This window comes from Sylvia atricapilla, chromosome 2, assembly GCF_009819655.1.
Source record: "Sylvia atricapilla isolate bSylAtr1 chromosome 2, bSylAtr1.pri, whole genome shotgun sequence".
NCBI classification, from domain to species: Eukaryota; Metazoa; Chordata; class Aves; order Passeriformes; family Sylviidae; genus Sylvia; species Sylvia atricapilla.
This window is the reverse complement of record NC_089141.1, coordinates 9,619,209-9,633,648: the sequence shown is the minus strand read 5'-3', so window position 1 is coordinate 9,633,648 and position 14,440 is coordinate 9,619,209. Positions and strand designations below refer to the sequence as shown.

General features: G+C 43.8%; 1 protein-coding gene across 5 annotated transcripts in view; it reads right to left on the bottom strand.

The window, feature by feature from the left end:
• The window catches only part of FAM168A (family with sequence similarity 168 member A), a 131,150-nt gene that overhangs the window by 87,182 nt on the left and 29,528 nt on the right, over positions 1-14,440 (bottom strand). For 3 of the 5 annotated variants that reach the window (XR_010746067.1, XM_066340791.1, XM_066340793.1), the window contains exon 2: positions 4,404-4,487. The exons of the other annotated variants lie outside the window; for them this stretch is intronic. The gene's annotated coding sequence lies outside the window, so the exon portion shown is untranslated. The remainder of the gene's footprint in view (positions 1-4,403; positions 4,488-14,440) is intronic. 5 annotated transcript variants of the gene reach the window in all.

The window sequence follows — 14,440 nt, the reverse complement described above, 5'->3', positions numbered from 1 at the left end:
GAGAGGAAGAACTTTACTGTGAGGTGACCAAGCACTGAAACAGGATGCCCAGAGAGGGTGTGGAGTCTCCTTTCCTGGGGATAGTCAAAATCCTCAGTCCCAAGGATTGGGGACACAATCCTGGGTTACCTGCTCTTGGGGATCTTGCTTGAGCAGTGAGGCTGGACTAGATGACCTTTGTGTCCCTTCCAACCCCAGCCAATCCAGGATTCTGGGATTCACATGCAGCTGAAACACTGCACAATGGGCAAATCCAAGGCTCCAGAGAATATTTTCCTTCCTGAGGTTTACCAGCACTGCCCGGGGCTCACAGCAAACCCTCGTGATACCGTTTCTGCCAAACTGACAATTCCAAGTTATCACTTCCACATGTGAAAAAGAAACATTTCTGTACTGAAATATCTGCAAAGTTCTGCCCAATTGCTTTACAACTTTATTGATTATAATTGGCTCTTGTTCCTTCAGCCCAAGAATTTCACACAAAATTCCAATTATACAATCCAGCATGAGACAGCCAGAGATACAGACCCTCTAACAAGCTTAGGCAAAAATCAAAGGGCTAAATCAAAAACTGGCTCACACCAAGTCTATTCTTTGTGCAGTCAACCAAGACTAATTAATGCTTTTAATGGCAGTTTACCCCTTTTGGCACCATAAATCAGAGCAGGCAGCTTTTCTGAATTAACAAAAGAATCTGTGAAAGGTGTAGCTCATTAAGCACACTCCCAAATTCAAATGCACTTAATCAGAACCAGGTACATTGAGCAGGACTGTACTCCAGGAGCAGAGTAATCTGCAGGTTGTACACAGGGCACATTCATCCATCAACACAAACAAGGCTGGCACACCGGGAAGAGAGGCTGAATTATACATCTGAGAGAAAGACCCCTGCTTCCAGCACAGCTTTTGTGAGGGCAGGAATGTGCACACACTGCGGGAAGGCGCTGTGGAAAGGGAGGATGTTTCCCATCAGCTCACCTCAGCCACAGAGCCCTTGAACAGAGCACGCTGCTGCTGCTGAGCTGTTGGAGCAGTTCCAGACAAGGCACCAAGCTGATCAGAGGGATGGAGCAGCTCTGCTGCGAGGAAGGACTGAGAGAATTGGGATTGTTCAGCCTGGAAAAGAAAAGCTTTGGGGTGACCTAATTGTGACCTTCCAGGACCTGAAGGGAACCAACAGCAAAGATAGAAAGAGACTCTTTACAAGGGCCTGGAGTGACAGGATGAGGGGGAATGAAGCCTACTCTCAAACTGACAGAGAGGTTTAGACTGGATCTTAGGAAGAAACCCTTCCCTGTGAGGGTGGGGAGGCCCTGGCACAGGGTTCCCAGAGAAGCTGTGGCTGCTTCATGCCTGGGAGTGTCCAAGGCCAGGTTGGAGAAGCCTGGAATAGTGGAAGGTGTCCCGTCCTTGTAAGAGTGGCACTGGATGGCCTTTAAGATCTATTCCAACCCAAACCTCTTGGAGATTCTATGATGTACCTAAATATGCTGTAATAAAGCACATAGGGAAACTTCTTTCTTGTAGAAGGTGATGAATTTATAAAGATTAATGACCCAGCATTTCATCCTGTGTGGCACTCTTGCAAATACCTTTCTGAGTCAGACCCACACCTTTAAAATAATCCTCCAAATGTTTTTGCCACAGTTTCTTCCCAATATCCCATCCAGCCCTGCTCTCTGGCAGTGGGAAGCCATTCCCTTTGTCCCATCCCTCCATCCCTTGTCCCCAGTCCCTCTCCAGCTCTCCTGGAGCCCCTTTAGGCCCTGGCAGGGGCTCTGAGCTCTCCCTGGAGCCTTCTCCTCTCCAGGTGAGCACCCCCAGCTCTCCCAGCCTGTCCCCAGAGCAGAGGGGCTCCAGCCCTGCAGCAGCTCCGGGGCCTCCTCTGGATTCTCTCCAGCAGCTCCAGGTCCTGCTGCTGTTGGGGGCCCCCAGAGCTGGATGCAGCACATAACTTGGCTTGACAGAAATCATTTTCCATATCACATGTTCTCTGAAAGGAATTTTGTTCTCCAAAACAGAGCTGGTAGTGCAGGAAAACTTCAGATCTGTGAACAAAGGATCTGCACTAAAAAAAAAATCACTAAATGATGTTCCTAACAGCATCAAAGTGTCCAAGAGCTGCTGGCAAAATGCTCCACTTCAGCTCTGGATTCAGTGCATTCCCAGCCCAGTGAAGACCTCACCAAACTGGCAGAAATGCTCAGGAGACTTGAAGTCCAGAAATTTTCCACATGAGTTCAGAAACATTGAGGAGCAGAAGTATAAAGTCCAGGCCCAGTTCCAAATTCCACTCACACACACTGGATAAAAACCAGCCTAATGTAAAAGCACATTTAAAAATATTTACATCAAACCAAACCATTACAGAGATAAGAGAGGTATTTATAGAAACACATGGATTTTATACACACACACCATGTTTAACTATTTAATTGCTGGAATTTCAATTAGGATGTGGGGGAGTGGGGTATTTCCCAAGCAGGAAACAACCTAAGTAAGCTAAGACAGGACGCACTCACACAATTCAAGTTTAACTCAATTTCCTGCACCTTTTAATTTCTGAACGAACACTGTGTCTTACAGGGAGGGTTTCAACTCAAGATAAAGCCACCCAAAAGTAAATCTCTGAAGTGGCTGCTGGAGATCCCCAGCAGGGCAATCACAGCCTGGAGAGCAACCCCAAAATGTATGGTCAGCCAAGCCTCCACAGGCTCCATCAATTCCACTCCTGAGCCTAAAATTTCTTAATCTGGAGCTGGATTGGACTAGGAGCCATTGGAGCAGGAACTTTCTTATGCAAAGCCAACACTGCACATATTCCCACTTAAAACACAATCTTACTCTCTGGATCTCCCATCAGCCCCAGTCTTACTCTGTGTCCCTTCTCCCACCTCACCACCATCAAACCCAACTTGGCTTTGCCTCTCCCCTTCCACAGCCTTGGATTTCTGCTTCCCAGACTCCAAAAAAGCTGCAGTGCCCAAAGGGGGAAATCATGCAGAAAAAAAGAAATAGGAGCGGCATCATTTTTTTAAAAAACTATCCTTTTTTCTAGAATGAAGAGGGGGAAAAGGGGAAGCAGGAGATGGAGGGGATCACCTCAAGGCTGGCACAAGCAGGGAAAAGCTTTTCTGAAATCTTTGGCATTTTCTGTCCCATCCCACCTAAGCTGGGGGGGCAGGAGAGGAAGAAATACCCGGATTTCATCTGTACCCCAAGTGGAGGCATTGATTTAGGGCAGCTTTTCCAAAAGCAGGGCTGGAGTGCTGAATTATTGTGAGGATAAGGGTCAGAGTGTGCCCAAAGGTTTGATCCCAATGCAGTGCAGCTGACATTTAAAGTTCATGTCATTAAGTGAGCAGCAAAAAACATATAAAATGAAAAAAAAACATAGAGTCAACCCTGATTTTTCCATCACAAGAACAGCTGGATGGGGTCAGACACTTCAGCCACCCCTGTGTCTTCTCTGCCCAACAGGGAAGTGTGAATCCCTAAGGAAAAATTGAAGGGCAGGCACACAGCAACATTTTCCCAGTAAACTCTCCAGAGGGATTTCCTGAGGGGGTTATGTTCCTGTTTCACAGCTCCTGTAGATCATGTTCTCCCACTGTTGTAACACATTAAATTATCTCATATATATGTATTTATATATATATTTATTTTTATATATATTTTTTTATATATATATATATGTGTGTACATGCTCAAAGGGCTTGACCTGCCCAGGTCTCATCATGCTGGGCACTATAAACCAAAATAAGGAGTTAAGATAGAAACTGTTCCAACCAAATTACACTGCAAAGTTTATATTTGAAAACAGCATTTCCAGCATTCTTCTACCAAGAAATAGAAACTATTAGAAAACAATTTGCTGGTCTCCAGGCAAATGACAGAAGTTTATATCAGGAATCGTGTCTGTGCCAACCCGGGGATTTTGACCCAGCTAATGAACACAATTCTCCTTTTTAATATAAAACAAAAATGTATTATTTACAAGGAAGATATTAAGACTAATAAACACTAAAAAAAGAACCCCTCTCACAATTCTTTATAGGAGCAGCACATAAGTACTGTGTGTTTTACTCAAGCTGCTGAAGACCTGATGTTTATTAACTTTCTAAATCAACACAATAAAACACACCAGGCACAGAGTGTTGCTGGAGTTTCAGCTTATGCATTTCTTGACCCTGAAATCACTTCTTATTTTAAACTGTAAAGAGCTTCTGTAGCAAAATTCATTTTATAGAAAGAAGAGTCTAAATCATATCAAACAGCAACATCTGCAATCTCCACGACATCCAAGGCTTTCCTGTCTGGAGGGAGCAGGGAAAAGGTTTTGGGAGGAGCAGCTAAACCCAAGTGCTACAACTGAAGGGCACAAAACCAGGATGAATTGGTACCTCTTGGATACGAGCTTCCTTGGGATGGAGATAATCCGGAGAGGAGTGTGCCTGGGCAGCGAGTCTTCACAGCATTCCAGAGCTCTGCAGCAGAGAGAGAGAAACACCCTTGAGGCTCTGTGGAAAACCTGCCAGAAGAAAATACAGCTCTTCCCAGCTCTGAGTGGTCTTCACCTCCACTGAAGCAGAAGGAGAAAGGGGACATGGAAGAAATGCAGGCAAAAAAAGGAGGAGCGTTGGAGATGCAGGATAAGAGGAGAGGGAAGGGATACCAGAGCTGGCAATAAGATCAAGGCCTTCCCAGCTTTCCAGAGGGAGAAAACAAAGTCCAAGCTTTCATTTAAATACTTGTTTACCAGCTATTTGTCAGGATTTGGGACTAAACAGGTTTTAGTCTGAGTTTTGCATGTTACTCCTACATCCTCCCTTCCCAGCTGACACAAAAGCTCAGAGAACTGAAAATGAAATCCCTCAAAATGAAGTGCAGCACCCAAAAAAAGCTCTCAAGGCACTCCACATGCTTTATGCATTATAGGGAGGAACAGAAACCCTACTGTTCCCAAAGCAGGACCAGCTCCTCGGAACAGTTGTTTATTTTAATCAACCCAGTACCAAAAGGTTTACATTAAGTATTTTTTCATGGCTTCTAACCACTGATCCTGTATTAGTTTACATTCACTCAAAAAACACTCTGGGGGAGAAAGCAGGAGGCAGAAAACATCGAATCCAGTAAAACAACTGAGGTTTTCTTTGGGAGTGCTGGTATATCCCACCTTTCCCTGCAGAATTACACCACCAGACCCTTCAAGCCAGCTAATGAAACTGCATGAATTTGTAAATGAACAGAAAACAGTAAATTCTTCATTTTCACTGAATCTTTCTTTTTCCTGCCGCCTGCAGGAAGCCACCACCTGCCATCAGAGATGGCATCCTTGGAGAGAAGTCAAAACCCACCCTGCTGATGCTCCAATATCCCACTGGTGCTAGCAGGAGCATGTGCACATTCAGGGAAACGGGTCAGGAACATCCCCACCTGTTGCTTCCACGGATGCTAAACTTCTGTGTTTCTACATTATAAGAAGCATATTCGCTGCTTGGAATTTAATTCTGGTTTCAGGCTTTTTGACTCATTTTTATGGCCCTTCAATTCAAAGACAGAACCCTAAAATATCTTCAGGAGAGAGAGGAAAGTGTAAGTGAATTTCAGCAGAGACAAGGACTTGACAAATCTCATCCCATCAAGCTCTGCAGTGGCAAATTAGTCTTTCTCTGAGCACATTCTGTACTCAAAGTAGCCTCAGTGCTTCAGGAGGTACCAAATATAACACAGCCCCATTTTAACTTCCTTCCAGGAATACACACACTCATTTATCAAGAAGACGTGGGCTGCAGCTCCACTTCCAACAGCTTCGGTAACATTTTGTAAAATTAAACAAATTACTCCTTTTGTGGCAAGAAAGAAGCTGAAAGTAAGTGTTCAAGCAAATGGGGGAGAAAACCACCTCCCTCACATCTTCCTTCCCCCTTGGATTTCGGGAAAGCAAGCCTTGCCTGCTGCACCAGGCTCAGCATCAACCACGGGGTCACCAACCACTCCTTCTGCTGCTTTCACAGCACAGTGCCCACACCTTGAGCATTATTATTTCATTTCAGAGCTGCTTTGGAAGCTCCGTTTGCTCCAAGTCCCCATTTGGGAATATTTTCATATCCTTACATTTGTATAAACCAAGGAAGTCCAAAGGCTCTTGCTTACAAAGGTGCATGTCCAGCCGTGCTGCATGTCTGGAGGGTTCCCAGGATTTGGCAGGAGCACAGCACTGCCACAGCCTTTAATGCTGAGGGATTCTCCAAATATTCCCCCTTTTGTTCGGCTCTGGCTGCTACAGAGAGTGAGAAGAACAGTCCCCACCTCTCATTAACCTTGGTGCTGAATCTTTCTTTAGCTGCAACAGCATCCATACCTGCTTGCATTGTGCTGCCACTCAGCAGATTAACCCTTTTTGGAATTTTTTTTTTTTGTCTCCTTTTCTGGTTTTTTTTTTTTCCTGACCAGAAATCAAACTGATTCAGTGCAGAGCGAGTGGATGCTACTGCTGCAGAGAGAAGCTGTGATAAGCTGTGGAGAAGGAGGCTGTCCAGCTGCCAGCACACCTCCCTGCCCTCTGCCACTGCTCAAAAACCGGCAGGGAACAGTCAGGATTGACCAAATTCGGATGTATTTGCAGAAAAACAATCAGTCCCAATCAGCGTCTTTGAGTGGAAGTGCAAAGACATTCATTAAAGAACGAGAAAAACCAAATGAATTTGTGAGGGGGTATTTGGAAAATCTAGGGAAATAGCACAACGTTGAGAAGCCCAGTTGGCATCACCTTGTTCATCAAAAGCATGATCTGGGATTAAGTCAGGGAAAACTTCAAGAATACATTAAAAACCAGTCCTGACAGTTCCCTGCATCCTGTCACTACAAGCTCCCATAAAAAGCCCCTCTCCATCGTTCTTATCAAATTAAGCAAAGACACCAAAAAAGGTTTCTTCAGCCAAGAATTCCTCCTTCCTTCCCACTTTCTTCTTGCTATGAAAGAAATTAAATCCCTTAATATTTCCCAAGATTACTGCAGCTACTAAGTAGGGAAGCTCATTCCCCAAAATCTTCATCAACTCCATGTGCTATTTCAAGCAGCAAAACAAGATTTTTAATTCTATCCTCCCCCTAATGCCCCAAATTTAGTTTTCCTTTTTTTTTTTTTTTGTAGTAGCTACACATCAGTGATGATCTTATTACAACTATTCTCCTAGATTTCTCTTTTAATCCATTATTTTCCTTCTTCTTTGCACAAAATTGGACTCCAGTGGTAGGAGCTGGGTAAACATATTATAAAATAGATTGAGTTAATTAGGATGTGGTGATTAAAAAACCAGCTTTGGTAGATTGCAGAGGGTTCTGATAAAATAGTGGTAGCATAAAAATATGATCTACAACTGCTTATCAGATGAAGATAGAAACATTCAGGAAGTGTCTGATATTCTGCAGAGTTAAATGCTATTCCACAACATTTTGGGTTTAGCTCTCTGAGTAACCAAACCCCACAAAATGGAAAGGGAAGAAAACTTCCCCAAAATTCAAAGTTCACTTTCTTTACTGCCTGTATCCAACAACTTTGCCAAACTTCTTCTAGAATTGATTCTGGAATAAATATTTTCACTTGTGCAAGTTATGTATTATAAGGCACCCTGGGGTTTTCAAGTCACAAACGACTTTGTAATGAAAAGAGAACAATTTCATTATCTAAGGTTATTGTTAATTGAAGGAAATATTTACTGTACTACTGACAACAGTCAACCTCCAGAAAGTGCAGCATTAAAAATTATATGCAGCCATTGTATCAGAAATAAAAATAAACCTTTCAGTTAGAGCAGCCTCAGCGAGACCCTTTCCTCAATTAAAAAAAAAAAAAAATCGAAGCAAAACACTCCAACACAACCCTTCCCTGCATTACAAAAGAGGGATTAATGAGGATCTATTTGGACACTGGGAAAAGCCCGGGCAGGTTCATTGTGAAGGTTAATTCAGACCCCTTTACTCATACAAGGAATGGAATTAAAGGAACAGAATTTAAAGGCAATAATGAAGGGTGTGGTATTAAGCTTTGAGCAAGGAGACACCACAGAGGGGATACCAGAGACATTTCTCATGGAGCCTAATGCACTTCAGAGCTAAATTCTGAAATAATAGGGCAAAATGTTAAGGAATATATACAGATTATCCAGGATGGATCTGAATTCCATTCTGCTCAGGGCGCATTAAAAAAAAAAACCCAAACAAATTAAAGATCCACCTGGAGCAGCTGGAAGCAAAACCATCTGTGCAAATACCTAACAGGAAAAAAAGGCATGGAAAGAAACAATTTTGGAAGGCAGAGAACATTGCAGGAAACCACAGGGTTGTTCCTGGCTGGAAGTGCCTTCCCATCCTTCCTCTTCTTAAAAACTGGCAGTTGCCTTTGTGCCACCAGGACTGGCCCAGACCTGGATTAGGGAAGGGATCCAGGTTAAAAATAACCTGGGTTTGCTGTTCCCTGATCTGGTTCACCAGATGGCTCTGGGAGAGCTGGACCAGCACAGCCCAGGGAGCCCAGCACTTTGCACACATCCAAGGGAAAATATCCCTCCAGGAAAACTCCACGGAACAGCACACAATGACTCAATATCTCCAGGTGTGCAATGAGCTTCTAGAATCAGATGGTTCTTGAAACTCCAGAGTACTGAATATCCCGAGATCCTCCTTCATTTTTTTACATGCAGGATCCAAGTGAGAATTCAAGAGGCAAGGAAAGCGAGGAAATCATTAAACTGGTAAAGTTGGGCATTGTCCTTTCTCCAGGAACATCCTGTTGGCACAGCCCCCAAGAAAGACAAGTGACACATATCAGGATTCTGAACCACATCTCCCTTTGACATCACTTCTACTGTATCCTTAGAATAACTTTCCCACTTGGAGCATGCCAGCAAAAGGCCAGAAGGGCAGAGTGAGCTTAGGAAAAGCGGCAAATCCCATCCGCATTTTTACTTACTCACAGTTACTGATTAAAAAAAAAAAGGAGTCTAATCTCCTAGAAAACTGGAGAGGTTGCTTTTGGAGCCAAAGAGCAAGAAAAGGACAACTGCTACTGAAATATCAGCACTGGTATTTCCACTCCTGTTGAGCCCTGGATTTCAGGTGCCAAGCTGGGAGTCGATGCAGCAGCAGGATGGGTGGATTCAAGATATTTAAGTCAGACACTCTAATCTGAACTCCTACCAGCAGATAAGAGAGACTTAAGCAGAGTGAGAACTGGTTTGCTTTTATATTTAGCTTTATTTAAAAGAGACTCATTTCTCTAAGACCAGTCTTTCAAACATGCCAGTTTGCCACGAAATATCGCTCTGCACCACATCTGTCAAAGTTTGTAATCCAGAAAAATACACACTGGAGATAAATGCCCTCATTCTTGATTTTCACTTTATTGTGTTTAGAAAAGCAAAGGGCAGTAAATTCTAGTCTGGTTTAATAATATACTTCAATTTACATGAACCATCTTTTGAGAAAGGCTTTCCTTCAATCTCCAAACTCAGAATAACTGGAATATCAGAATCATTCAGCTCTATGCATTGCTGAGCAGCAGAGTTTGGGGAGACAGATCCTACTGCCCATAGGGCACATAAAATAAGCACTAAGAGCCCCTTCCAGTGCCTAAAGAGTCTCTCCCTGGAGCCTTCTCCTCTCCAGGTGAGCACCCCCAGCTCTCCCAGCCTGTCCCCAGAGCAGAGGGGCTCCAGCCCTGCAGCAGCTCCGAGGTCTCCTCTGGACTCTCTCCAGCAGCTCCAGGTCCTTGTGCTGCTGGCCCAGGGCTGGGGCAGCTCTGCAGGTGGGGTCTCACCCGGGCACAGGGGCAGAGTCCTCTCTCTCAAACTGAATTCCAGGTTAAGAACAGCCCTTGATCCCTTCAGGATGTTTTTTTACTGCAGCCAGACAAGGCAGCGTTGAAATTTTTTCTCCACCGTCCTCAATGGAAACATGACAACAAAATCAATTTGGAGATTGTTATATTGACAGAGACACTTCCTGCTGGAGTTATTTCCATCTGAAAAAACAGCTGAGCCACAGTGATGAAAACATTGTTTAAACTGTGTTTCTGCAAGGAAACCTTTCAGCTCTAGAAAATTCACCCATTCCAGTTCTCACATATGTCTTGGGAAAAGGAGTTCTGGTTAAAAAAGGCCTTCACAAAACTGATTGGTCTTTTTTTTATTTATCCATAAAGTTTCTCAAAGCAACAATTGACTATTTATCAGGTGTTTTGCCTTCCATTATACCCAAAGCACACACATTCTGCCATACCTGAGCAGCATCCCTGTGCTGAACCACACTTCATTAAGTAATTAATTGAGCGATTCAGACAGATTAGGTAGCAATAAAAATTATTTTAAGGTGAGTAACTGCCTTTCCATAGAGGTGTTCCCAAAGTTCCTCACAATCTTTCAAGGCCTTTAATTACTTTCAATAACAAACTCACTTAAGAGCTTAAAAGCAATTAAAAATGAGTTAAGTCAACATTTCTTTCACTGGGGTTTATTAAGCACTTGTTTGAAGTAGTCCCAATCTCTCCTTCCTTTAGAAGTCATTGGCAATTTCTGTCACTGTAGACTTAATTTTTGTTCATTTAATTCCCTATGCCACACAGGGACAGGTATTACAGTGCTCACAGAAAATTCACCAAAATTTAAAGTAACGTTCCCCAGTTTTTAAAGAGATCATTGGGGGAGAGCCCCCCAACACTCAACTACTTCACCTTCCTGAACACTGCACATGGATTATAAAAATTCCTGATAATACTAGAGCAAAATAATGAGCTTTCCTCCAGCTTTTGCAAAGGACTTTAATCATTTCCTGTTCCAATCCCAGCACGGACCTTGCCTAAGGCACGTTAATCCTTACCCCACACATTTAGTTCCTGCAGTCGGGTCAGGTCACCAAGCAGGCCAGAAATGGTCCCTTATTAATTATTTAGTCACTGCAGAGTGTGGATTTCCTCATTTCCGGCATGGCCACTTCCCAAGTTTCTGGTATATTGTGGAGCTCTTGAACTTTCCCACTGGCTCCAACAAATCCACCTTCTCATTCCAAACACTTCTCTCTGTCAACATCTCCCGGATGTTGTCCTCCTCCATCCTACCCTAGACCTACATATTCCACATGTTCCTCTATTTTATTTCCCAGTGCTGACTCTTATTTGAAAACTACTTTTCCTTGCACAAAACACTCTGGACCTGGCTCCAAACAATTCCTAAAAGTTTATCTTTTTCCATTCTCCTTCATACAGCAGGAGTGTTTTAACTCTCACATTATTCAACAAGGGGGAATGGCTTCCCACTGCCAGAGGGAAGGGATGGATGGGAGATTGGGAAGGAATTGTTCCTTGTGAGGGTCTTGGGGCCCTGGCACAGGGTGCACAGAGAAGCTGTGGCTGCCCCTGGATCCCTAGAAGCATCCAAGAGCAAGCTGGATGGGACTTGGAGCAGCCTGGGATAGTGGGAGATGTCCCTGCCCATGGCAGGGGGTTGGAACTGGATGAGCTTTAAATGTCCCTTCCAACCCAAGCCATTCCATGAACTTTTCATTGTATTATCTTCTTCCACGTAAAATGCAGCTTCCCTGGAAAAGGGCTATGTCAGATTTAGTGCAGAATGCACATCAAAATTAAGTAACACGTGACAGATCCTCTTTTGCCTCTCCACTGGCTACAGTGAGAAATACTCCAAAGCAAAGGGCAGCACCTGAGCTTGTCTTCAAGTGTCCTTGCTGTACCCTCCCTCTGAGAACCACAGGAACCTTAAGGCTGGAAAAGACAGCCAAGATCATCAAGTCCAACCTTGAAAAGCTAGAAAAGCCACAGTCAAGCTCCAGACCCTGAGAAGCACAAATTCCTCTTCAAGCAGCCCTGAAAATGTGCCAGGGGAACCACAAGAGAGAATGGCAGCAGTGCCCCTCTTGCAGAGGTAAGAAATCAACCATATTATACAGACCAGAGTCTAATCTCACAAAGATATTTAGAAGCTCAACTCCCTGAACTGAACCAACAAAGTTAAATTCCTAAATTCCTCTGCAGATCCGGGCACCAGAGAAGTGCAGCTCTTTGAGCAGGCTATTTCACATTTAATGTTTGTTGCATATTCTGGAGAACATCCAAATGTACTAAAGCCTCCAAACACGCCACAATCACCAAACCTTTGCTTCTATAATTCCTCTGCTGCCGCTGTTTCCACGGGAATTCCAGTCCAGGCTGTTTTGGTAGGGGTGACAGGTTCAGCCATTTTATGCTTTCAGCAATCTGAACACAGCTCCATTTTATTTCATGCACTGCAATCAGAGTTTTGCCCTTAGTTTGGCAGCTTTTTATACCATGCAATAACAATTAACTCCCTTTGGCATAATTTATATGAATCATTGATTTAATGCAGATAGCAAGGAAAAAGAAAAGACCTATTAAGTCATCTAAATGACCCAAGCAGCACCGCTGGATTGTTCTCAGCAGCACATTTGCTGTGCTTGTTTGAAATGTGCTTGCACAGCACAAGTACAAAAACTGTCTGCAGAGCAGACATGTTTCACTAACAGATGCTCTAAGTCAACATAGCTTGGAAATCTTCAATTTATAACTAAATGTTGTACCGCACTTTCACTCCTCCAAACAGGCTTTAATGTTTCTTGAGGGGGTGAGAAGGGGATATTTGTATTGCAGTAGAAAATACTTCCCTGACAATTTCCAAGTTGGATCTAAAGCTTAAATGTCCAAAGTAGGACCTGGGATATCCTGGGACCATCCCTTGAGAGGATGTGGATGCAATGCAAGAGGATGTCGAGTTCTAGGCATATAAATAATACAGAGATGCAATGTTCAGGATGGGCTTTGGTGGGTTTTTTGGTGTTGTTTCGTTTTTGTTTTTTATCTTTAAAAGAAAATAAGGTGGGGCTTCCCTGATGGAATTCCAAAAGCCAAACTCCTTGCAGATTTGTTTTCTAATCTAAATCTTTCTAATGGGGATTCCCATGTTTCCTCAGGCAATAGCTCAAGTTTGGGGTTGTTTTTCCTGTCCCACCACAAGTCTTCCTTCCAGCTCATCCACAGGTTTACAGATGATGCATGCTACTTCACCTACCAAATCCTTGAGAGACAGAGTTCAGAAGTGTTGGTCCCACTGTGAAGCCTCAGGGAGGGTTCACGTACATCCTTGGGGTGGGATCCTTGGGGTTGTCCTAAGCATGGCCAGGATTTGGACACAATGATGCTTGTGGGTCCCTTCCAACTTTGGATACTCCATGATTATGATTATATCCTGTAATAACCAGCCTTCTGGGGACATCAAACCACTGACCTTTACTCATCCATCTCACAGCACACCACTCCTAGGGATGTGGAAAACCTTCCTGAACCTAAGGGAACAACATCCACCCTCAAAGCTACTCAGCTCCCTACTGGGAGCAATCAAGGAAATACCAGGATTACTGTGGCAGGAGGAGAGGTGTTTGTAATTAAGCACCTCTGCACAAATGCAAATTAAATGTGCCCCATGCTTTATTTGAGTTTAGCAGAGCCTGACTCTTCTTTTGCTGGCACAGCTTGGAAAGCTGTGACCCAAGGGGAGGGAGCAGAGGTTTGTGCAAGAAGTGCTAAAACAAAGCTAAGCAAAATCATTTCACAGGCCACTCCAAAAGCTCCCCTCCGTGTGCTTCCTTGACCCACTAAAAGCCTTCTGCAATAAACAGCCAAACACGCAGATGTCCACGGCCCTCCTGCAGAAACCATTTACACTGTAAACAGGACATAAACTGGGGGGGGAAAGCAATGCTGTGAATGTGCAAGAATTACAAGTCCTAAATTTCACTTCGTACCTCACAATGCAGTCACTGTTCCTTCACAGACTCACTGTTCCTCCACAGAAAGGTTTCTGAGTGGAGATGTGTGATTTGGCAGGACCTTGAGAACCACCATGGGAAGAGAGACCAAAAACCAGAAGAGTGGCTAAAAATAAGTGGGAAACTAAAACAAGAGCAAAGACCAAAGGAATAATCAGGGAAATCCTGTCAGGAATGATACCGAAGAAGGATCACTGTTACAAGAACTAAGATCACCAGATGACTGCCAAGACAAGGAGCTATTGGGAATAAATCACCTCAAAGCAATGTCATCAATGTCTGTCTCTTCTCACAACAGTGACAACATGGTCCCTGTGCCACCATGGCAACCTACAAGGCTTTAGAACAAAACCTCTGGGACAAAAGATCCCAGATAACACTGACTGTGTAGACCATATCCAGGAGAAACTGAACACAATGCAATCCTGCACTGAATAATAGGAAGAAAATATTAATGACCACCAAATTTTGACTGCAAGCCCAGAACAGCAAGAACAAAGAGCAACACAGAAGTGTCCACGAACACCAGTGATTCCTAAGAATCACCATGTGCCCACTCTGCACAGGACCAGAAGTGCTTCCA